The sequence below is a fragment of the Carcharodon carcharias genome (assembly GCF_017639515.1).
Source record: "Carcharodon carcharias isolate sCarCar2 chromosome 35 unlocalized genomic scaffold, sCarCar2.pri SUPER_35_unloc_9, whole genome shotgun sequence".
NCBI classification, from domain to species: domain Eukaryota; kingdom Metazoa; phylum Chordata; class Chondrichthyes; order Lamniformes; family Lamnidae; genus Carcharodon; species Carcharodon carcharias.
In genome coordinates, this window is record NW_024470725.1 from 221,963 (window position 1) to 245,115 (window position 23,153).

Sequence of the window (23,153 nt, forward strand, 5' to 3'; positions counted from 1 at the left end):
GCAGAGTGAATGGGGCAGTGTATTAGTTTTGGATTGATAGTTAGCTGTGCAGAGTGAATGGGGCAGTGTATTAGTTTTGGATTGATAGATAGCTGAGCAGAGTGAATGGGGCAGTGAATTCGTTCTGGATTGATACAGATCTGTGCAGAGTCAATGGGGCAGTGTATTTGTTTTGGATTGATACTGAGCTGTGCAGAGTGAATGGGACAGTGTATTACTTTTGGAATGATACAGAGCAAAGCAGAGTGAATGAGGCAGTGTATTACTTTTGGATTGATACAGAGCTGTGCAGAGTGAATGGGGCAATTTATTACATTTGGATTGATACAGAGCTGTGCAGAGTGAATGAAGCACTGTATTAGTTTTGGATTGATACAGAGCTGTGCAGAGTGAATGGGGCAGAGTATTAGTGTTGGATTGATACAGAACTGTGCAGGGTGAATGGGGCAGTGTATTAGTTTTGGATTAATACAGAGCTGTGCAGAGTGAATGGGGCCGTGTATTAGTTTTGGAATGATACAGAGCTCTGCAGAGCGAAATGGGGCAGTGTATTATTTTGGATTAATACAGAGCTGTGCAGAGAGAATGGGGCAGTGTATTAGTTTTGGATTGATACAGAGCTGTGCAGAGTGAATGGGACAGTGTATTAGTTTTGGACTGATACAGAGTTATGCAGAGTGAATGGGACAGTGTATACGTTTTGGACTGATACAGAGCTGTGCAGAGTGAATGGGGCAGTGTATTAGTTTTCGATTGATACAGAGCTGTGCAGAATGCATGGGGCAGTGTATTAGCTGTGGATTGATACAGAGCTGTGCAGAGAGAATGGGACAGTGTATTAGTTTTGGATTGATACATAGCAGTGCAGAGTGAATGAGGCAGTGTATTAGTTTTGGATTGATACAGAGCTTTGCAGAGTGAAAAGGGCAGAGTATGAGTTTTGGATTGATACAGAGCTTTGCAGCTTGCATGAGGCTGTGTATTGGTTTTGGACTGATACAGAGCTGTCCAGAGGGAATGGGACAGTGTATTAGTTCTGGATTTATACACAAATGTGCAGAGTGAATGGGGCAGTGTAATAAATTTGGATGGATACAGAGCTGTGCAGAGAGAATGAGGCAGAGTATTAGTTTGGGATTGATACAAAGCTGTGCAGAGTGAATGGGGCAGTGTATTAGTTCTGGATTGATACAGACCTGTGCTGAGTGAATGGGGCAGTGTATTATTTTGGATTAATACTGAGCTGTGCATAGTGAATGGGGCGGTGTATTAATTTTGGTTTGATAGATAGCTGTGAAGAGTGAATGGGGCATTGTATTAGTTTTGGATTGTAAGGTTCTGTGCAGAATGAATGGGGCAGTGTATTAGTTTTGGATTGATAGATAGCTGTGCAGAGTGAATGGGCCAGTGTATTAGTTTTGGATTGATACAGAGCTGAGAAGAGTGAATGGGGCAGTGTATTAGTTTTGGATTGATACAGAACTGTGCAGAGTGAATCGGTCAGTGTATTAGTTTATGATGATTCAGCACTGTGCAGAGTGAATGGGGTAGTGTATTAGTTTTGGATTGATACAGAGCTCTGCAGAGTGAATGGGGCAGTGTATTAGTTTTGGATTGAGACATAGCTGTGCAGAGTGAATGGGGCAGTGTATTAGTTTTGGATTGATACAGAGCTGTGCAGTGTGAATGGGGGAGTGTATTAGTTTTGGACTGATACTGAGCTGTGCAGAGTGAATGGGGCAGTGTATTAGTTTTGGATTGATACAGAGCTGTGCAGAGCGAATGAGGCACTGTATTAGTTTTGGATTGATACAGAGCTGTGCAGAGTGAATGGGACGGTGTATTACTTTTGGATTGATACAGAGCTGTGCAGATTGAATAGGGCAGTGTATTACTTTTGGATTGATACAGAGCTGTGCAGAGTGAATGGGGCAGTGCATTAGTTTTGGATTGATACAGAGCTGTGCAGAGTGAATGGGGCATTGTATTATTTTGGATTAATACTGAGCTGTGAATAGTGAATGGGGCAGTGTATTAGTTTTGGATTGTTAGATGCTGTGCTGAGTGAATGGAGCAGTGTATTAGTTTTGGATTGATAGATAGCTGTGCAGAGTGAATCGGGCAGTGTATTAGTTTTGGACTGATACAGAGTTGAGACAAGTGAATGGGACAGTGTATTAGTTTTGGATTGATACAGAGCTCTGTAGAGTGAATGGGGCAGTGTATTAGTTTTGGATTGATACAGAGCTGTGCAGAGTGAATGGGACAGTGTATTACTGTTGGATTGATACAGAACTGTGAAGAGTGAACGAGGCAGTGTATTAGTTTTGGATTGATACAGAGCTGTGTAGAGTGAATGGGGCAGTGTATTAGATTTGGATTGATACAGAGCTGTGCAGAGTGAATGGGGCAGTGCATTAATTTTGGATTGATACAGAGCTGTGCAGAGTGAAGCGGTCAGTGTATTAGTTTATGATGATCCAGCACTGTGCAGAATGAATGGGGTAGTGTATTTGTTTTGGATTGATACAGAGCTGTGCAGAGTGAATGGTGCAGTGTATTAGTTTTGGATTGATAAAGAGCTGTGCAGAGTGAATGGGGCAATTTATTAGTTTTGGATTGATACAGAGCTGAGCAGATTGAATGGGGCAGAGTATTAGTTTTGGATTGATACAGAACTCTGCAGAGTTAATGGGGCAGTGTATTAGTTTTGGATTGATACAGAGCTGTGCAGATTGAATGGGGCAGAGTATTAGTTTTGGATTGATACAGAACTCTGCAGAGTTAATGGGGCAGTGTATTAGTTTTGGATTGATACAGAGCTGTGCAGAGGGAATGGGACAGTGTATTAGTTTTGGATTGATACAGAACGTGCAGAGTGAACGGGGCAGTGTATTACATTTGGATTGATACAGAGCTGTGCAGAGTGAATGGGGCAGAGTATTATTTTTGGATTGATACAGAGCTGTGAAGAGTGAATGGGGCAGTGTATTATTTTGGATTTATACTGAGCTGTGCAGAGTGAATGGGGCAGTGTATTAATTGTGGATTGATTGAAAGCTGTGAAGAGTGAATGGGGCAGTGTATTAGTTTTGGATTGTTAGATTCTGTGCAGAGTGAATGGGGCAGTGTATTAGTTTTGGATTGATAGCTGTGCAGAGTGAATGGGGCAGTGTATTAGTTTTGGATTGATACAGAACCGTGCAGAGTGAATGGGACAGTGTATTAATTTTGGTTTGATACAGAGCTATGCAGAGTGAATGGGGCAGTGTATTAGTTTTGGATTGATACTGAGCTCTGCAGAGTGAATGGGGCAGAGTTTTAGTGTTGGATTGATACAGAACTATGCAGAGTGAATGGGGCAGTGTATTAGTTTTGGATTGATACAGAGCTGTGCAGAGTGAATGGGACAGTGTATTACTTTTTGATTGATACAGAACTGTGAAGAGTGAAGGAGGCAGTGTATTACTTTTGGATTGATACAGAGCTGTGCAGAGTGAATGGGGCAGAGTATTAGTTTTGGATTGTTAAAGAGCTGTGAAGAGTGAATGGGGCAGTGTATTATTTTGGATTTATACTGAGCTGTGCAGACTGAATGTGGCAGTGTATTAATTGTGGATTGATAGATAGCTGTGAAGAGTGAATGGGGCAGTGTATTAGTTTTGGATTGTTAGATTCTGTGCAGACTGAATGGGGCAGTTTATTACTTTTGGATTGATAGCTGTGCAGAGTGAATGGGGCAGTGTATTAGTTTTGGATTGATACAGAACCATGCAGAGTGAATGCGACAGTGTATTAGTTTTGGTTTGATACAGAGCTGTGCAGAGTGAATGGGGCAGTGTATTAGTTTTGGATTGATACAGAGCTGTGCAGAGTGAATGAGGCAGTGTATTAGTTTTGGATTGATACTGAGCTAAGCAGAGTGAATGGGGCAGTGTATTAGTTTCGGATTGATACAGAGCTAAGCAGAGTGAAAGGGACAGTATATTAGTTTTGGATTGATACAGAGCTGTGCAGAGTGAACGAGGCAGTGTATTAGTTTTGGATTGATACAAAGCTATGCAGAGTGAATGGGGCAGTGTATTAGTTTTGGATTGATACAGAGCTTTGCAGAGTGAATTGGACAGTGTATTAGTTTTGGATTGTTACAGAGCTGTGCAGAGTTACTGGGACAGTGTTTTAGTTTTAGATTGATACAGAGCTAAGCAGTGTGAATGAGGCACTGTATTAGTTTTGGATTGATACAGAGGTGTGCAGAGTGAATTGGGCAATCTATTAGTGTTGGATTGATACAGAGCTGTGCAGAGTGAATGGGACAGTGTATTACTTTTGGATTGATACAGAGCTGTGCAGAGTGAATAGGGCAGTGTATTACTTTTGGATTGATACAGAGCTGTGCAGACTGAATGGGGCAGTGCATTAGTTTTGGATTGATACAGAGCTGTGCAGAGTGAATGGGGCATTGTATTATTTTGGATTAATACTGAACTGTGAATAGTGAATGGGGCAGTGTATTAGTTTTGGATTGTTAGATGCTGTACAGAGTCAATGGGGCAGTGTTTTAGTTTTGGATTGATTGATAGCTGTGCAGAGTGAATCGGGCAGTGTATTAGTTTTGGACTGATACAGAGTTGAGACAAGTGAATGGGACAGTGTATTAGTTTTGGATTGATACAGAGCTGTGTAGAGTGAATGGGGCAGTGTATTAGTTTTGGATTGATACAGAGCTGTGCAGAGTGAATGGGACAGTGTATTACTTTTGGATTGATACAGAACTGTGAAGAGTGAATGGGGCAGAGTATTACTTTTGGACTGATACAGAGCTGTGCAGAGTGAAAGGGACAGTGTATTACTTTTGGATTGATACAGAACTGTGAAGAGTGAACGAGGCAGTGTATTACTTTTGAATTGATACAGAGCTGTGCAGAGTGAATAGGGCAGAGTATTAGTTTTGGATTGTTACCGAGCTGTGAAAAGTGAATGGGGCAGTGTATTATTTTGGATTTATACTGAGCTGTGCAGAGTGAATGTGGCAGTGTATTAATTGTGGATTAATAGATAGCTGTGAAGAGTGAATGGGGCAGTGTATTAGTTTTGGATTGTTAGATTCTGTGCAGAGTGAATGGGGCAGTGTATTACTTTTGGATTGATAGCTGTGCAGAGTGAATGGGGCAGTGTATTAGTTTTGGATTGATACAGAACCGTGCAGAGTGAATGGGACAGGGTATTAGTTTTGGTTTGATACAGAGCTGTGCAGAGTGAATGGGGCAGTGTATTAGTTTTGGATTGATACAGAGCTCTGCAGAGTGAATGAGGCAGTGTATTAGTTTCGGATTGATACTGAGCTAAGCAGAGTGAATGGGGCAGTGTATTAGTTTTGGATTGATACAGAGCTAAGCACAGTGAAAGTTACAGTGTAATAGTTTTGGATTGATACAGAGCTGTGCAGAGTGAATGAGGCAGTGTATTAGTTTTGGATTGATACAAAGCTAAGCAGAGTGAATGGGGCAGTGTATTAGTTTTGTATTGATACTGAGCTTTGCAGAGTGAATTGGACAGTGTATTAGTTTTGGATTGTTACAGAGCTGTGCAGAGTTACTGGGACAGTGTTTTAGTTTTAGATTGATACAGAGCTAAGCAGAGTGAATGAGGCGCTGTATTAGTTTTGGATTGATACAGAGGTGTGCAGAGTGAATTGAGCAGTCTATTAGTGTTGGATTGATACACAGCTGTGCAGAGTGAATAGGGCAGTGTATTACTTTTGGATTGATACAGAGCTGTGCAGTCTGAATGGGGCAGTGCATTAGTTTTGGATTGATACAGAGCTGTGCAGAGTGAATGGGGCATTGTATTATTTTGGATTAATACTGAACTGTGAATAGTGAATGGGGCAGTGTATTAGTTTTGGATTGTTAGATGCTGCACAGAGTCAATGGGGCAGTGTTTTAGTTTTGGATTGATAGATAGCTGTGCAGAGTGAATGGGGCAGTGTATTAGTTTTGGACTGATACAGAGTTGAGACAAGTGAATGGGACAGTGTATTAGTTTTGGATTGATACAGAGCTGTGTAGAGTGAATGGGGCAGTGTATTAGTTTTGGATTGATACAGAGCTGTGCAGAGTGAATGGGGCAGTGTATTAATTTTGGATTGATACAGAACTGTGCAGAGTGAATCGGTCAGTGTATTAGTTTATGATGATTCAGCACTGTGCAGAGTGAATTGGGCAATGTATTAGTTTTGGATTAATACAGAGCTGTGCAGAGTGAATGGAGCAGTGTATTAGTTTTGGATTGATAAAGAGCTGTGCAGAGTGAATGGGGCAATATATTAGTTTTGGATTGATACAGAGCTGAGCAGAGTGAATGAGGCACTGTATTAGTTTTGGATTGATGCATAGCTGTGCAGAGTGAATGAGGCACTGTATTAGTTTTGGATTGATACAGAACTGTGCAGAGTTAATGGGGCAGTGTATTAGTTTTGGATTGATACAGAGCTGTGCAGAGGGAATGGGACAGTGTATTACTTTTGGATTGATACAGAACGTGCAGAGTGAACGGGGCAGTGTATTACATTTGGATTGATATAGAGCTGTGCAGTGTGAATGGGGCAGAGTATTAGTTTTGGATTGATACAGAGCTGTGAAGAGTGAATGGGGCAGTGTATTACTTTGGATTTATACTGAGCTGTGCAGAGTGAATGGGCCCATGTATTAATTGTGGTTTGATAGAAAGCTGTGAAGAATGAATGGGGCAGTGTATTAGTTTTGGATTGTTAGATTCTGTGCAGAGTGAATGGGGCAGTGTATTAGTTTTGGACTGATAGCTGTGCAGAGTGAATGGGGCAGTGTATTAGTTTTGGATTGATACAGAACCATGCAGAGTGAATGGGACAGTGTATTAGTTTTGGTTTGATACAGAGCTGTGCAGAGTGAATGGGGCAGTGTATTAGTTTTGGATTGATACAGAGCTGTGCAGAGTGAATGAGGCAGTGTATTAGTTTTGGATTGATACAGAGCTAAGCAGAGTGAATGGGGCAGTGTATTAGTTTTGGATTGATGCAGAGCTGTTCAGAGTGAATTGGACAGTGTATTAGTTTTGGATTGATATAGAGCTGTGCAGAGTGAATGGGACAGTGTTTTTGTTTTGTATTGCTACAGAGATAAGCAGAGTGAATGAAGCACTGTATTAGTGTTGGATTGATACAGAGCTGTGCCGAGTTAATGGGGCATTGTATTATTTTGGATTAATACTGAGCTGTGAAGAGTGAATGGGGCAGTGTATTAATTTTCGATGGTTAGATTCTGTGCAGAGTGAATGGGGCAGTATATTAGTTTTGGATTGATAGAAAACTATGCAGAGTGAAAGGGGCAGTGTATTAGTTTTGGACTGATACAGATCTGTGCAGCATTAATGGGGCATTGTATTAGTTATGGATTGATACAGAACTGTCCAGAATGAATCGGTCAGAGTATTAGTTTATTATGATTCAGCACTGTGCAGAGTGAATTGGGTAGTGTATTAGTTTTGGATTGATACAGAGCTCTACAGAGTGAATGGGGCAATATATTAGTTTTGCATTGATACAGAGCTGTGCGGATTGAATGAGGCACTGTATTAGTTTTGCATTGATACAGAGCTGTGCAGAGTTAATGGAGCAGAGGATTAGTTTTGGATTGATACAGAGCTGTGCAGAGTGAATGGAACAGTGTATTACATTTGGAATGATACAGAGCTGTGCAGAGTGAATGGGGCAGTGTATTACTTTTGGATTTATACAGAGCTGTGCAGAGTGAATGGGGCAGTGTATTAGATTTGGATTGATACAGAGCTGTGCAGAGTGAATGAGGCACTGTATTATTTTTGGATTGATACAGAGCTGTGCAGATTGAATGGAGCAGTGTATTAGTTTTGGATTGATACAGAGCTGCGCAGAGTGAATGGGACAGTGTATTAGTTTTGGATTGATACAGAGCTGTGCAGTGTGAATGGGGCAGTGTATTAGTTTTGGATTGATACTGAGCTGTGCAGAGTGAATGGGGCAGTGTATTAGTTTTGGATTGATACAGAGCTGTGCAGAGCGAAAGAGGCACTATTATTTTTGGATTGATACAGAACTGTGCAGATTGAATGGGACGGTGTATTAGTTTTGGATTGATACAGAGCTGTGCAGAATGAATGGGGCAGTGTATAAGCTGTGGATGGATACAGAGCTGTGCAGAGTGAATGGGACAGTGTATTAGTTTTGGATTGATAAATAGCAGTGCAGAGTGAATGAGGCACTGTATTAGTTTTGGATTGATACATAGCTGTGCAGAGTGAATGAAGCACTGTATTAGTTTTGGATTGATACAGAGCTGTGCAGAGTGAATGGGGCAGAGTATTAGTGTTGGATTGATACAGAAATGTGCAGAGTGAATGTGGCAGTGTATTAGTTTTGGATTGATACAGAGCTGTGCAGAGTGAATGGGACAGTGTATTACTTTTGGATTGAAACAGAACTGTGAAGAGTGAATGGGGCAGTGTATTAATTTTGGATTGATAGAGAGCTGTGCAGAGTGAATGGGGCAGAGTATTGGTTTTGGATTGTTACAGAGCTGTGAAGAGTGAATGGGGCAGTGTATTATTTTGCATTTATACTGAGCTGTGCAGAGTGAATGTGGCAGTGTATTAATTGTGGATTGATAGATAGCTGTGAAGAGTGAATGGGGCAGTGTATTCGTTTTGGATTGTTAGCTGTGCAGAGTGAATGGGGCAGTGTATTAGTTTTGGATTGATACAGAACCGTGCAGAGTGAATGGGACAGTGTATTAGATTTGGTTTGACACAGAGCTGTGCAGAGTGAATGGGGCAGTGTATTAGTTTTGGATTGATACATAGCAGTGCAGAGTGAATGAGGCAGTGTATTAGTTTTGGATTGATACAGAGCTTTGCAGAGTGAAAAGGGCAGAGTATGAGTTTTGGATTGATACAGAGCTTTGCAGCTTGCATGAGGCTGTGTATTGGTTTTGGACTGATACAGAGCTGTCCAGAGGGAATGGGACAGTGTATTAGTTCTGGATTTATACACAAATGTGCAGAGTGAATGGGGCAGTGTAATAAATTTGGATGGATACAGAGCTGTGCAGAGAGAATGAGGCAGAGTATTAGTTTGGGATTGATACAAAGCTGTGCAGAGTGAATGGGGCAGTGTATTAGTTCTGGATTGATACAGAACTGTGCTGAGTGAATGGGGCAGTGTATTATTTTGGATTAATACTGAGCTGTGCATAGTGAATGGGGCGGTGTATTAATTTTGGTTTGATAGATAGCTGTGAAGAGTGAATGGGGCATTGTATTAGTTTTGGATTGTAAGGTTCTGTGCAGAATGAATGGGGCAGTGTATTAGTTTTGGATTGATAGATAGCTGTGCAGAGTGAATGGGCCAGTGTATTAGTTTTGGATTGATACAGAGCTGAGAAGAGTGAATGGGGCAGTGTATTAGTTTTGGATTGATACAGAACTGTGCAGAGTGAATCGGTCAGTGTATTAGTTTATGATGATTCAGCACTGTGCACAGTGAATGGGGTAGTGTATTAGTTTTGGATTGATACAGAGCTCTGCAGAGTGAATGGGGCAGTGTATTAGTTTTGGATTGAGACATAGCTGTGCAGAGTGAATGGGGCAGTGTATTAGTTTTGGATTGATAAAGAGCTGTGCAGTGTGAATGGGGGAGTGTATTAGTTTTGGACTGATACTGAGCTGTGCAGAGTGAATGGGGCAGTGTATTAGTTTTGGATTGATACAGAGCTGTGCAGAGCGAATGAGGCACTGTATTAGTTTTGGATTGATACAGAGCTGTGCAGAGTGAATGGGACGGTGTATTACTTTTGGATTGATACAGAGCTGTGCAGAGTGAATAGGGCAGTGTATTACTTTTGGATTGATACAGAGCTGTGCAGAGTGAATGGGGCAGTGCATTAGTTTTGGATTGATACAGAGCTGTGCAGAGTGAATGGGGCATTGTATTATTTTGGATTAATACTGAGCTGTGAAGAGTGAATGGGGCAGTGTATTAGTTTTGGATTGTTAGATGCTGTGCTGAGTGAATGGAGCAGTGTATTAGTTTTGGATTGATAGATAGCTGTGCAGAGTGAATCGGGCAGTGTATTAGTTTTGGACTGATACAGAGTTGAGACAAGTGAATGGGACAGTGTATTAGTTTTGGATTGATACAGAGCTGTGTAGAGTGAATGGGGCAGTGTATTAGTTTTGGATTGATACAGAGCTGTGCAGAGTGAATGGGACAGTGTATTACTGTTGGATTGATACAGAACTGTGAAGAGTGAACGAGGCAGTGTATTAGTTTTGGATTGATACAGAGCTGTGTAGAGTGAATGGGGCAGTGTATTAGATTTGGATTGATACAGAGCTGTGCAGAGTGAATGGGGCAGTGCATTAATTTTGGATTGATACAGAGCTGTGCAGAGTGAAGCGGTCAGTGTATTAGTTTATGATGATCCAGCACTGTGCAGAATGAATGGGGTAGTGTATTTGTTTTGGATTGATACAGAGCTGTGCAGAGTGAATGCTGCAGTGTATTAGTTTTGGATTGATAAAGAGCTGTGCAGAGTGAATGGGGCAATTTATTAGTTTTGGATTGATACAGAGCTGAGCAGATTGAATTGGGCAGAGTATTAGTTTTGGATTGATACAGAACTCTGCAGAGTTAATGGGGCAGTGTATTAGTTTTGGATTGATACAGAACCGTGCAGAGTGAATGGGACAGTGTATTAATTTTGGTTTGATACAGAGCTATGCAGAGTGAATGGGGCAGTGTATTAGTTTTGGATTGATACTGAGCTCTGCAGAGTGAATGGGGCAGAGTTTTAGTGTTGGATTGATACAGAACTATGCAGAGTGAATGGGGCAGTGTATTAGTTTTGGATTGATACAGAGCTGTGCAGAGTGAATGGGACAGTGTATTACTTTTTGATTGATACAGAACTGTGAAGAGTGAAGGAGGCAGTGTATTACTTTTGGATTGATACAGAGCTGTGCAGAGTGAATGGGGCAGAGTATTAGTTTTGGATTGTTAAAGAGCTGTGAAGAGTGAATGGGGCAGTGTATTATTTTGGATTTATACTGAGCTGTGCAGACTGAATGTGGCAGTGTATTAATTGTGGATTGATAGATAGCTGTGAAGAGTGAATGGGGCAGTGTATTAGTTTTGGATTGTTAGATTCTGTGCAGACTGAATGGGGCAGTTTATTACTTTTGGATTGATAGCTGTGCAGAGTGAATGGGGCAGTGTATTAGTTTTGGATTGATACAGAACCGTGCAGAGTGAATGCGACAGTGTATTAGTTTTGGTTTGATACAGAGCTGTGCAGAGTGAATGGGGCAGTGTATTAGTTTTGGATTGATACAGAGCTGTGCAGAGTGAATGAGGCAGTGTATTAGTTTTGGATTGATACTGAGCTAAGCAGAGTGAATGGGGCAGTGTATTAGTTTCGGATTGATACAGAGCTAAGCAGAGTGAAAGGGACAGTGTATTAGTTTTGGATTGATACAGAGCTGTGCAGAGTGAACGAGGCAGTGTATTAGTTTTGGATTGATACAAAGCTATGCAGAGTGAATGGGGCAGTGTATTAGTTTTGGATTGATACAGAGCTTTGCAGAGTGAATTGGACAGTGTATTAGTTTTGGATTGTTACAGAGCTGTGCAGAGTTACTGGGACAGTGTTTTAGTTTTAGATTGATACAGAGCTAAGCAGTGTGAATGAGGCACTGTATTAGTTTTGGATTGATACAGAGGTGTGCAGAGTGAATTGGGCAATCTATTAGTGTTGGATTGATACAGAGCTGTGCAGAGTGAATGGGACAGTGTATTACTTTTGGATTGATACAGAGCTGTGCAGAGTGAATAGGGCAGTGTATTACTTTTGGATTGATACAGAGCTGTGCAGACTGAATGGGGCAGTGCATTAGTTTTGGATTGATACAGAGCTGTGCAGAGTGAATGGGGCATTGTATTATTTTGGATTAATACTGAACTGTGAATAGTGAATGGGGCAGTGTATTAGTTTTGGATTGTTAGATGCTGTACAGAGTCAATGGGGCAGTGTTTTAGTTTTGGATTGATTGATAGCTGTGCAGAGTGAATCGGGCAGTGTATTAGTTTTGGACTGATACAGAGTTGAGACAAGTGAATGGGACAGTGTATTAGTTTTGGATTGATACAGAGCTGTGTAGAGTGAATGGGGCAGTGTATTAGTTTTGGATTGATACAGAGCTGTGCAGAGTGAATGGGACAGTGTATTACTTTTGGATTGATACAGAACTGTGAAGAGTGAATGGGGCAGAGTATTACTTTTGGACTGATACAGAGCTGTGCAGAGTGAAAGGGACAGTGTATTACTTTTGGATTGATACAGAACTGTGAAGAGTGAACGAGGCAGTGTATTACTTTTGAATTGATACAGAGCTGTGCAGAGTGAATAGGGCAGAGTATTAGTTTTGGATTGTTACCGAGCTGTGAAAAGTGAATGGGGCAGTGTATTATTTTGGATTTATACTGAGCTGTGCAGAGTGAATGTGGCAGTGTATTAATTGTGGATTAATAGATAGCTGTGAAGAGTGAATGGGGCAGTGTATTAGTTTTGGATTGTTAGATTCTGTGCAGAGTGAATGGGGCAGTGTATTACTTTTGGATTGATAGCTGTGCAGAGTGAATGGGGCAGTGTATTAGTTTTGGATTGATACAGAACCGTGCAGAGTGAATGGGACAGGGTATTAGTTTTGGTTTGATACAGAGCTGTGCAGAGTGAATGGGGCAGTGTATTAGTTTTGGATTGATACAGAGCTCTGCAGAGTGAATGAGGCAGTGTATTAGTTTCGGATTGATACTGAGCTAAGCAGAGTGAATGGGGCAGTGTATTAGTTTTGGATTGATACAGAGCTAAGCACAGTGAAAGTTACAGTGTAATAGTTTTGGATTGATACAGAGCTGTGCAGAGTGAATGAGGCAGTGTATTAGTTTTGGATTGATACAAAGCTAAGCAGAGTGAATGGGGCAGTGTATTAGTTTTGTATTGATACTGAGCTTTGCAGAGTGAATTGGACAGTGTATTAGTTTTGGATTGTTACAGAGCTGTGCAGAGTTACTGGGACAGTGTTTTAGTTTTAGATTGATAAAGAGCTAAGCAGAGTGAATGAGGCGCTGTATTAGTTTTGGATTGATACAGAGGTGTGCAGAGTGAATTGAGCAGTCTATTAGTGTTGGATTGATACACAGCTGTGCAGAGTGAATAGGGCAGTGTATTACTTTTGGATTGATACAGAGCTGTGCAGTCTGAATGGGGCAGTGCATTAGTTTTGGATTGATACAGAGCTGTGCAGAGTGAATGGGGCATTGTATTATTTTGGATTAATACTGAACTGTGAATAGTGAATGGGGCAGTGTATTAGTTTTGGACTGATACAGAGTTGAGACAAGTGAATGGGACAGTGTATTAGTTTTGGATTGATACAGAGCTGTGTAGAGTGAATGGGGCAGTGTATTAGTTTTGGATTGATACAGAGCTGTGCAGAGTGAATGGGGCAGTGTATTAATTTTGGATTGATACAGAACTGTGCAGAGTGAATCGGTCAGTGTATTAGTTTATGATGATTCAGCACTGTGCAGAGTGAATTGGGCAGTGTATTAGTTTTGGATTAATACAGAGCTGTGCAGAGTGAATGGAGCAGTGTATTAGTTTTGGATTGATAAAGAGCTGTGCAGAGTGAATGGGGCAATATATTAGTTTTGGATTGATACAGAGCTGAGCAGAGTGAATGAGGCACTGTATTAGTTTTGGATTGATGCATAGCTGTGCAGAGTGAATGAGGCACTGTATTAGTTTTGGATTGATACAGAACTGTGCAGAGTTAATGGGGCAGTGTATTAGTTTTGGATTGATACAGAGCTGTGCAGAGGGAATGGGACAGTGTATTACTTTTGGATTGATACAGAACGTGCAGAGTGAACGGGGCAGTGTATTACATTTGGATTGATATAGAGCTGTGCAGTGTGAATGGGGCAGAGTATTAGTTTTGGATTGATACAGAGCTGTGAAGAGTGAATGGGGCAGTGTATTACTTTGGATTTATACTGAGCTGTGCAGAGTGAATGGGCCCATGTATTAATTGTGGTTTGATAGAAAGCTGTGAAGAATGAATGGGGCAGTGTATTAGTTTTGGATTGTTAGATTCTGTGCAGAGTGAATGGGGCAGTGTATTAGTTTTGGACTGATAGCTGTGCAGAGTGAATGGGGCAGTGTATTAGTTTTGGATTGATACAGAACCATGCAGAGTGAATGGGACAGTGTATTAGTTTTGGTTTGATACAGAGCTGTGCAGAGTGAATGGGGCAGTGTATTAGTTTTGGATTGATACAGAGCTGTGCAGAGTGAATGAGGCAGTGTATTAGTTTTGGATTGATACAGAGCTAAGCAGAGTGAATGGGGCAGTGTATTAGTTTTGGATTGATGCAGAGCTGTTCAGAGTGAATTGGACAGTGTATTAGTTTTGGATTGATATAGAGCTGTGCAGAGTGAATGGGACAGTGTTTTTGTTTTGTATTGCTACAGAGATAAGCAGAGTGAATGAAGCACTGTATTAGTGTTGGATTGATACAGAGCTGTGCCGAGTTAATGGGGCATTGTATTATTTTGGATTAATACTGAGCTGTGAAGAGTGAATGGGGCAGTGTATTAATTTTCGATGGTTAGATTCTGTGCAGAGTGAATGGGGCAGTATATTAGTTTTGGATTGATAGAAAACTATGCAGAGTGAAAGGGGCAGTGTATTAGTTTTGGACTGATACAGATCTGTGCAGCATTAATGGGGCATTGTATTAGTTATGGATTGATACAGAACTGTCCAGAATGAATCGGTCAGAGTATTAGTTTATTATGATTCAGCACTGTGCAGAGTGAATTGGGTAGTGTATTAGTTTTGGATTGATACAGAGCTCTACAGAGTGAATGGGGCAATATATTAGTTTTGCATTGATACAGAGCTGTGCGGATTGAATGAGGCACTGTATTAGTTTTGCATTGATACAGAGCTGTGCAGAGTTAATGGAGCAGAGGATTAGTTTTGGATTGATACAGAGCTGTGCAGAGTGAATGGAACAGTGTATTACATTTGGAATGATACAGAGCTGTGCAGAGTGAATGGGGCAGTGTATTACTTTTGGATTTATACAGAGCTGTGCAGAGTGAATGGGGCAGTGTATTAGATTTGGATTGATACAGAGCTGTGCAGAGTGAATGAGGCACTGTATTATTTTTGGATTGATACAGAGCTGTGCAGATTGAATGGAGCAGTGTATTAGTTTTGGATTGATACAGAGCTGCGCAGAGTGAATGGGACAGTGTATTAGTTTTGGACTGATACAGAGCTGTGCAGTGTGAATGGGGCAGTGTATTAGTTTTGGATTGATACTGAGCTGTGCAGAGTGAATGGGGCAGTGTATTAGTTTTGGATTGATACAGAGCTGTGCAGAGCGAAAGAGGCACTATTATTTTTGGATTGATACAGAACTGTGCAGATTGAATGGGACGGTGTATTAGTTTTGGATTGATACAGAGCTGTGCAGAATGAATGGGGCAGTGTATAAGCTGTGGATGGATACAGAGCTGTGCAGAGTGAATGGGACAGTGTATTAGTTTTGGATTGATAAATAGCAGTGCAGAGTGAATGAGGCACTGTATTAGTTTTGGATTGATACATAGCTGTGCAGAGTGAATGAAGCACTGTATTAGTTTTGGATTGATACAGAGCTGTGCAGAGTGAATGGGGCAGAGTATTGTGTTGGATTGATACAGAAATGTGCAGAGTGAATGTGGCAGTGTATTAGTTTTGGATTGATACAGAGCTGTGCAGAGTGAATGGGACAGTGTATTACTTTTGGATTGAAACAGAACTGTGAAGAGTGAATGGGGCAGTGTATTAATTTTGGATTGATAGAGAGCTGTGCAGAGTGAATGGGGCAGAGTATTGGTTTTGGATTGTTACAGAGCTGTGAAGAGTGAATGGGGCAGTGTATTATTTTGCATTTATACTGAGCTGTGCAGAGTGAATGTGGCAGTGTATTAATTGTGGATTGATAGATAGCTGTGAAGAGTGAATGGGGCAGTGTATTCGTTTTGGATTGTTAGCTGTGCAGAGTGAATGGGGCAGTGTATTAGTTTTGGATTGATACAGAACCGTGCAGAGTGAATGGGACAGTGTATTAGATTTGGTTTGACACAGAGCTGTGCAGAGTGAATGGGGCAGTGTATTAGTTTTGGATTGATACATAGCAGTGCAGAGTGAATGAGGCAGTGTATTAGTTTTGGATTGATACAGAGCTTTGCAGAGTGAAAAGGGCAGAGTATGAGTTTTGGATTGATACAGAGCTTTGCAGCTTGCATGAGGCTGTGTATTGGTTTTGGACTGATACAGAGCTGTCCAGAGGGAATGGGACAGTGTATTAGTTCTGGATTTATACACAAATGTGCAGAGTGAATGGGGCAGTGTAATAAATTTGGATGGATACAGAGCTGTGCAGAGAGAATGAGGCAGAGTATTAGTTTGGGATTGATACAAAGCTGTGCAGAGTGAATGGGGCAGTGTATTAGTTCTGGATTGATACAGACCTGTGCTGAGTGAATGGGGCAGTGTATTATTTTGGATTAATACTGAGCTGTGCATAGTGAATGGGGCGGTGTATTAATTTTGGTTTGATAGATAGCTGTGAAGAGTGAATGGGGCATTGTATTAGTTTCGGATTGTAAGGTTCTGTGCAGAATGAATGGGGCAGTGTATTAGTTTTGGATTGATAGATAGCTGTGCAGAGTGAATGGGCCAGTGTATTAGTTTTGGATTGATACAGAGCTGAGAAGAGTGAATGGGGCAGTGTATTAGTTTTGGATTGATACAGAACTGTGCAGAGTGAATCGGTCAGTGTATTAGTTTATGATGATTCAGCACTGTGCACAGTGAATGGGGTAGTGTATTAGTTTTGGATTGATACAGAGCTCTGCAGAGTGAATGGGGCAGTGTATTAGTTTTGGATTGAGACATAGCTGTGCAGAGTGAATGGGGCAGTGTATTAGTTTTGGATTGATAAAGAGCTGTGCAGTGTGAATGGGGGAGTGTATTAGTTTTGGACTGATACTGAGCTGTGCAGAGTGAATGGGGCAGTGTATTAGTTTTGGATTGATACAGAGCTGTGCAGAGCGAATGAGGCACTGTATTAGTTTTGGATTGATACAGAGCTGTGCAGAGTGAATGGGACGGTGTATTACTTTTGGATTGATACAGAGCTGTGCAGAGTGAATAGGGCAGTGTATTACTTTTGGATTGATACAGAGCTGTGCAGAGTGAATGGGGCAGTGCATTAGTTTTGGATTGATACAGAGCTGTGCAGAGTGAATGGGGCATTGTATTATTTTGGATTAATACTGAGCTGTGAAGAGTGAATGGGGCAGTGTATTAGTTTTGGATTGTTAGATGCTGTGCTGAGTGAATGGAGCAGTGTATTAGTTTTGGATTGATAGATAGCTGTGCAGAGTGAATCGGGCAGTGTATTAGTTTTGGACTGATACAGAGTTGAGACAAGTGAATGGGACAGTGTATTAGTTTTGGATTGATACAGAGCTGTGTAGAGTGAATGGGGCAGTGTATTAGTTTTGGATTGATACAGAGCTGTGCAGAGTGAATGGGACAGTGTATTACTGTTGGATTGATACAGAACTGTGAAGAGTGAACGAGGCAGTGTATTAGTTTTGGATTGATACAGAGCTGTGTAGAGTGAATGGGGCAGTGTATTAGATTTGGATTGATACAGAGCTGTGCAGAGTGAATGGGGCAGTGCATTAATTTTGGATTGATACAGAGCTGTGCAGAGTGAAACGGTCAGTGTATTAGTTTATGATGATCCAGCACTGTGCAGAATGAATGGGGTAGTGTATTTGTTTTGGATTGATACAGAGCTGTGCAGAGTGAATGCTGCAGTGTATTAGTTTTGGATTGATAAAGAGCTGTGCAGAGTGAATGGGGCAATTTATTAGTTTTGGATTGATACAGAGCTGAGCAGATTGAATTGGGCAGAGTATTAGTTTTGGATTGATACAGAACTCTGCAGAGTTAATGGGGCAGTGTATTAGTTTTGGATTGATACAGAGCTGTGCAGATTGAATGGGGCAGAGTATTAGTTTTGGATTGATACAGAACTCTGCAGAGTTAATGGGGCAGTGTATTAGTTTTGGATTGATACAGAGCTGTGCAGAGGGAATGGGACAGTGTATTAGTTTTGGATTGATACAGAACGTGCAGAGTGAACGGGGCAGTGTATTACATTTGGATTGATACAGAGCTGTGCAGAGTGAATGGGGCAGAGTATTATTTTTGGATTGATACAGAGCTGTGAAGAGTGAATGGGGCAGTGTATTATTTTGGATTTATACTGAGCTGTGCAGAGTGAATGGGGCAGTGTATTAATTGTGGATTGATTGAAAGCTGTGCAGAGTGAATGGGGCAGTGTATTAGTTTTGGATTGATAGCTGTGCAGAGTGAATGGGGCAGTGTATTAGTTTTGGATTGATACAGAACCGTGCAGAGTGAATGGGACAGTGTATTAATTTTGGTTTGATACAGAGCTATGCAGAGTGAATGGGGCAGTGTATTAGTTTTGGATTGATACTGAGCTCTGCAGAGTGAATGGGGCAGAGTATTAGTGTTGGATTGATACAGAACTATGCAGAGTGAATGGGGCAGTGTATTAGTTTTGGATTGATACAGAGCTGTGCAGAGTGAATGGGACAGTGTATTACTTTTTGATTGATACAGAACTGTGAAGAGTGAAGGAGGCAGTGTATTACTTTTGGATTGATACAGAGCTGTGCAGAGTGAATGGGGCAGAGTATTAGTTTTGGATTGTTAAAGAGCTGCGAAGAGTGAATGGGGCAGTGTATTATTTTGGATTTATACTGAGCTGTGCAGACTGAATGTGGCAGTGTATTAATTGTGGACTGATAGATAGCTTTGAAGAGTGAATGGGGCAGTGTATTAGTTTTGGATTGTTAGATTCTGTGCAGACTGAATGGGGCAGTTTATTACTTTTGGATTGATAGCTGTGCAGAGTGAATGGGGCAGTGTATTAGTTTTGGATTGATACAGAACCGTGCAGAGTGAATGCGACAGTGTATTAGTTTTGGTTTGATACAGAGCTGTGCAGAGTGAATGGGGCAGTGTATTAGTTTTGGATTGATACAGAGCTGTGCAGAGTGAATGAGGCAGTGTATTAGTTTTGGATTGATACTGAGCTAAGCAGAGTGAATGGGGCAGTGTATTAGTTTTGGATTGATACAGAGCTAAGCAGAGTGAAAGGGACAGTGTATTAGTTTTGGATTGATACAGAGCTGTGCAGAGTGAACGAGGCAGTGTATTAGTTTTGGATTGATACAAAGCTAAGCAGAATGAATGGGGCAGTGTATTAGTTTTGGATTGATACAGAGCTTTGCAGAGTGAATTGGACAGTGTATTAGTTTTGGATTGTTACAGAGCTGTGCAGAGTTACTGGGACAGTGTTTTAGTTTTAGATTGATACAGAGCTAAGCAGTGTGAATGAGGCACTGTATTAGTTTTGGATTGATACAGAGGTGTGCAGAGTGAATTGGGCAATCTATTAGTGTTGGATTGATACAGAGCTGTGCAGAGTGAATGGGACAGTGTATTACTTTTGGATTGATACAGAGCTGTGCAGAGTGAATAGGGCATTGTATTACTTTTGGATTGATACAGAGCTGTGCAGACTGAATGGGGCAGTGCATTAGTTTTGGATTGATACAGAGCTGTGCAGAGTGAATGGGGCATTGTATTATTTTGGATTAATACTGAACTGTGAATAGTGAATGGGGCAGTGTATTAGTTTTGGATTGTTAGATGCTGTACAGAGTCAATGGGGCAGTGTTTTAGTTTTGGATTGATTGATAGCTGTGCAGAGTGAATCGGGCAGTGTATTAGTTTTGGACTGATACAGAGTTGAGACAAGTGAATGGGACAGTGTATTAGTTTTGGATTGATACAGAGCTGTGCAGAGTGAATCGGGCAGTGTATTAGTTTTGGACTGATACAGAGTTGAGACAAGTGAATGGGACAGTGTATTAGTTTTGGATTGATACAGAGCTGTGTAGAGTGAATGGGGCAGTGTATTAGTTTTGGATTGATACAGAGCTGTGCAGAGTGAATGGGACAGTGTATTACTTTTGGATTGATACAGAACTGTGAAGAGTGAATGGGGCAGAGTATTACTTTTGGACTGATACAGAGCTGTGCAGAGTGAATGGGGCAGAGTATTAGTGTTGGATTGATACAGAACTGTGCAGAGTGAATGGGGCAGTGTATTAGTTTTGGATTGATACAGAGCTGTGCAGAGTGAAAGGGACAGTGTATTACTTTTGGATTGATACAGAACTGTGAAGAGTGAACGAGGCAGTGTATTACTTTTGAATTGATACAGAGCTGTGCAGAGTGAATGGGGCAGAGTATTAGTTTTGGATTGTTACCGAGCTGTGAAAAGTGAATGGGGCAGTGTATTATTTTGGATTTATACTGAGCTGTGCAGAGTGAATGTGGCAGTGTATTAATTGTGGATTAATAGATAGCTGTGAAGAGTGAATGGGGCAGTGTATTAGTTTTGGATTGTTAGATTCTGTGCAGAGTGAATGGGGCAGTGTATTACTTTTGGATTGATAGCTGTGCAGAGTGAATGGGGCAGTGTATTAGTTTTGGATTGATACAGAACCGTGCAGAGTGAATGGGACAGGGTATTAGTTTTGGTTTGATACAGAGCTGTGCAGAGTGAATGGGGCAGTGTATTAGTTTTGGATTGATACAGAGCTCTGCAGAGTGAATGAGGCAGTGTATTAGTTTCGGATTGATACTGAGCTAAGCAGAGTGAATGGGGCAGTGTATTAGTTTTGGATTGATACAGAGCTAAGCACAGTGAAAGTTACAGTGTAATAGTTTTGGATTGATACAGAGCTAAGCACAGTGAAAGTTACAGTGTAATAGTTTTGGATTGATACAAAGCTAAGCAGAGTGAATGGGGCACTGTATTAGTTTTGTATTGATACTGAGCTTTGCAGAGTGAATTGGACAGTGTATTAGTTTTGGATTGTTACAGAGCTGTGCAGAGTTACTGGGACAGTGTTTTAGTTTTAGATTGATACAGAGCTAAGCAGAGTGAGTGAGGCGCTGTATTAGTTTTGGATTGATACAGAGGTGTGCAGAGTGAATTGAGCAGTCTATTAGTGTTGGATTGATACACAGCTGTGCAGAGTGAATAGGGCAGTGTATTACTTTTGGATTGATACAGAGCTGTGCAGTCTGAATGGGGCAGTGCATTAGTTTTGGATTGATACAGAGCTGTGCAGAGTGAATGGGGCATTGTATTATTTTGGATTAATACTGAACTGTGAATAGTGAATGGGGCAGTGTATTAGTTTTGGATTGTTAGATGCTGCACAGAGTCAATGGGGCAGTGTTTTAGTTTTGGATTGATAGATAGATGTGCAGAGTGAATGGGGCAGTGTATTAGTTTTGGACTGATACAGAGTTGAGACAAGTGAATGGGACAGTGTATTAGTTTTGGATTGATACAGAGCTGTGTAGAGTGAATGGGACAGTGTATTAGTTTTGGATTGATACAGAGCTGTGCAGAGTGAATGGGGCAGTGTATTAATTTTGGATTGATACAGAACTGTGCAGAGTGAATCGGTCAGTGTATTAGTTTATGATGATTCAGCACTGTGCAGAGTGAATTGGGCAGTGTATTAGTTTTGGATTAATACAGAGCTGTGCAGAGTGAATGGAGCAGTGTATTAGTTTTGGATTGATAAAGAGCTGTGCAGAGTGAATGGGGCAATATATAAGTTTTGGATTGATACAGAGCTGAGCAGAGTGAATGAGGCACTGTATTAGTTTTGGATTGATGCATAGCTGTGCAGAGTGAATGAGGCACTGTATTAGTTTTGGATTGATACAGAACTGTGCAGAGTTAATGGGGCAGTGTATTAGTTTTGGATTGATACAGAGCTGTGCAGAGGGAATGGGACAGTGTATTACTTTTGGATTGATACAGAACGTGCAGAGTGAACGGGGCAGTGTATTACATTTGGATTGATACAGAGCTGTGCAGTGTGAATGGGGCAGAGTATTAGTTTTGGATTGATACAGAGCTGTGAAGAGTGAATGGGGCAGTGTATTACTTTGGATTTATACTGAGCTGTGCAGAGTGAATGGGCCCGTGTATTAATTGTGGTTTGATAGAAAGCTGTGAAGAATGAATGGGGCAGTGTATTAGTTTTGGATTGTTAGATTCTGTGCAGAGTGAATGGGGCAGTGTATTAGTTTTGGACTGATAGCTGTGCAGAGTGAATGGGGCAGTGTATTAGTTTTGGATTGATACAGAACCATGCAGAGTGAATGGGACAGTGTATTAGTTTTGGTTTGATACAGAGCTGTGCAGAGTGAATGGGGCAGTGTATTAGTTTTGGATTGATACAGAGCTGTGCAGAGTGAATGAGGCAGTGTATTAGTTTTGGATTGATACAGAGCTAAGCAGAGTGAATGGGGCAGTGTATTAGTTTTGGATTGATGCAGAGCTGTTCAGAGTGAATTGGACAGTGTATTAGTTTTGGATTGATATAGAGCTGTGCAGAGTGAATGGGACAGTGTTTTTTTTTTGTATTGCTACAGAGATAAGCAGAGTGAATGAAGCACTGTATTAGTGTTGGAATGATACAGAGCTGTGCCGAGTTAATGGGGCATTGTATTATTTTGGATTAATACTGAGCTGTGAAGAGTGAATGGGGCAGTGTATTAATTTTCGATGGTTAGATTCTGTGCAGAGTGAATGGGGCAGTATATTAGTTTTGGATTGATAGAAAACTATGCAGAGTGAAAGGGGCAGTGTATTAGTTTTGGATTGATACAGATCTGTGCAGCATTAATGGGGCAATGTATTAGTTATGGATTGATACAGAACTGTCCAGAGTGAATCGGTCAGAGTATTAGTTTATTATGATTCAGCACTGTGCAGAGTGAATTGGGTAGTGTATTAGTTTTGGATTGATACAGAGCTC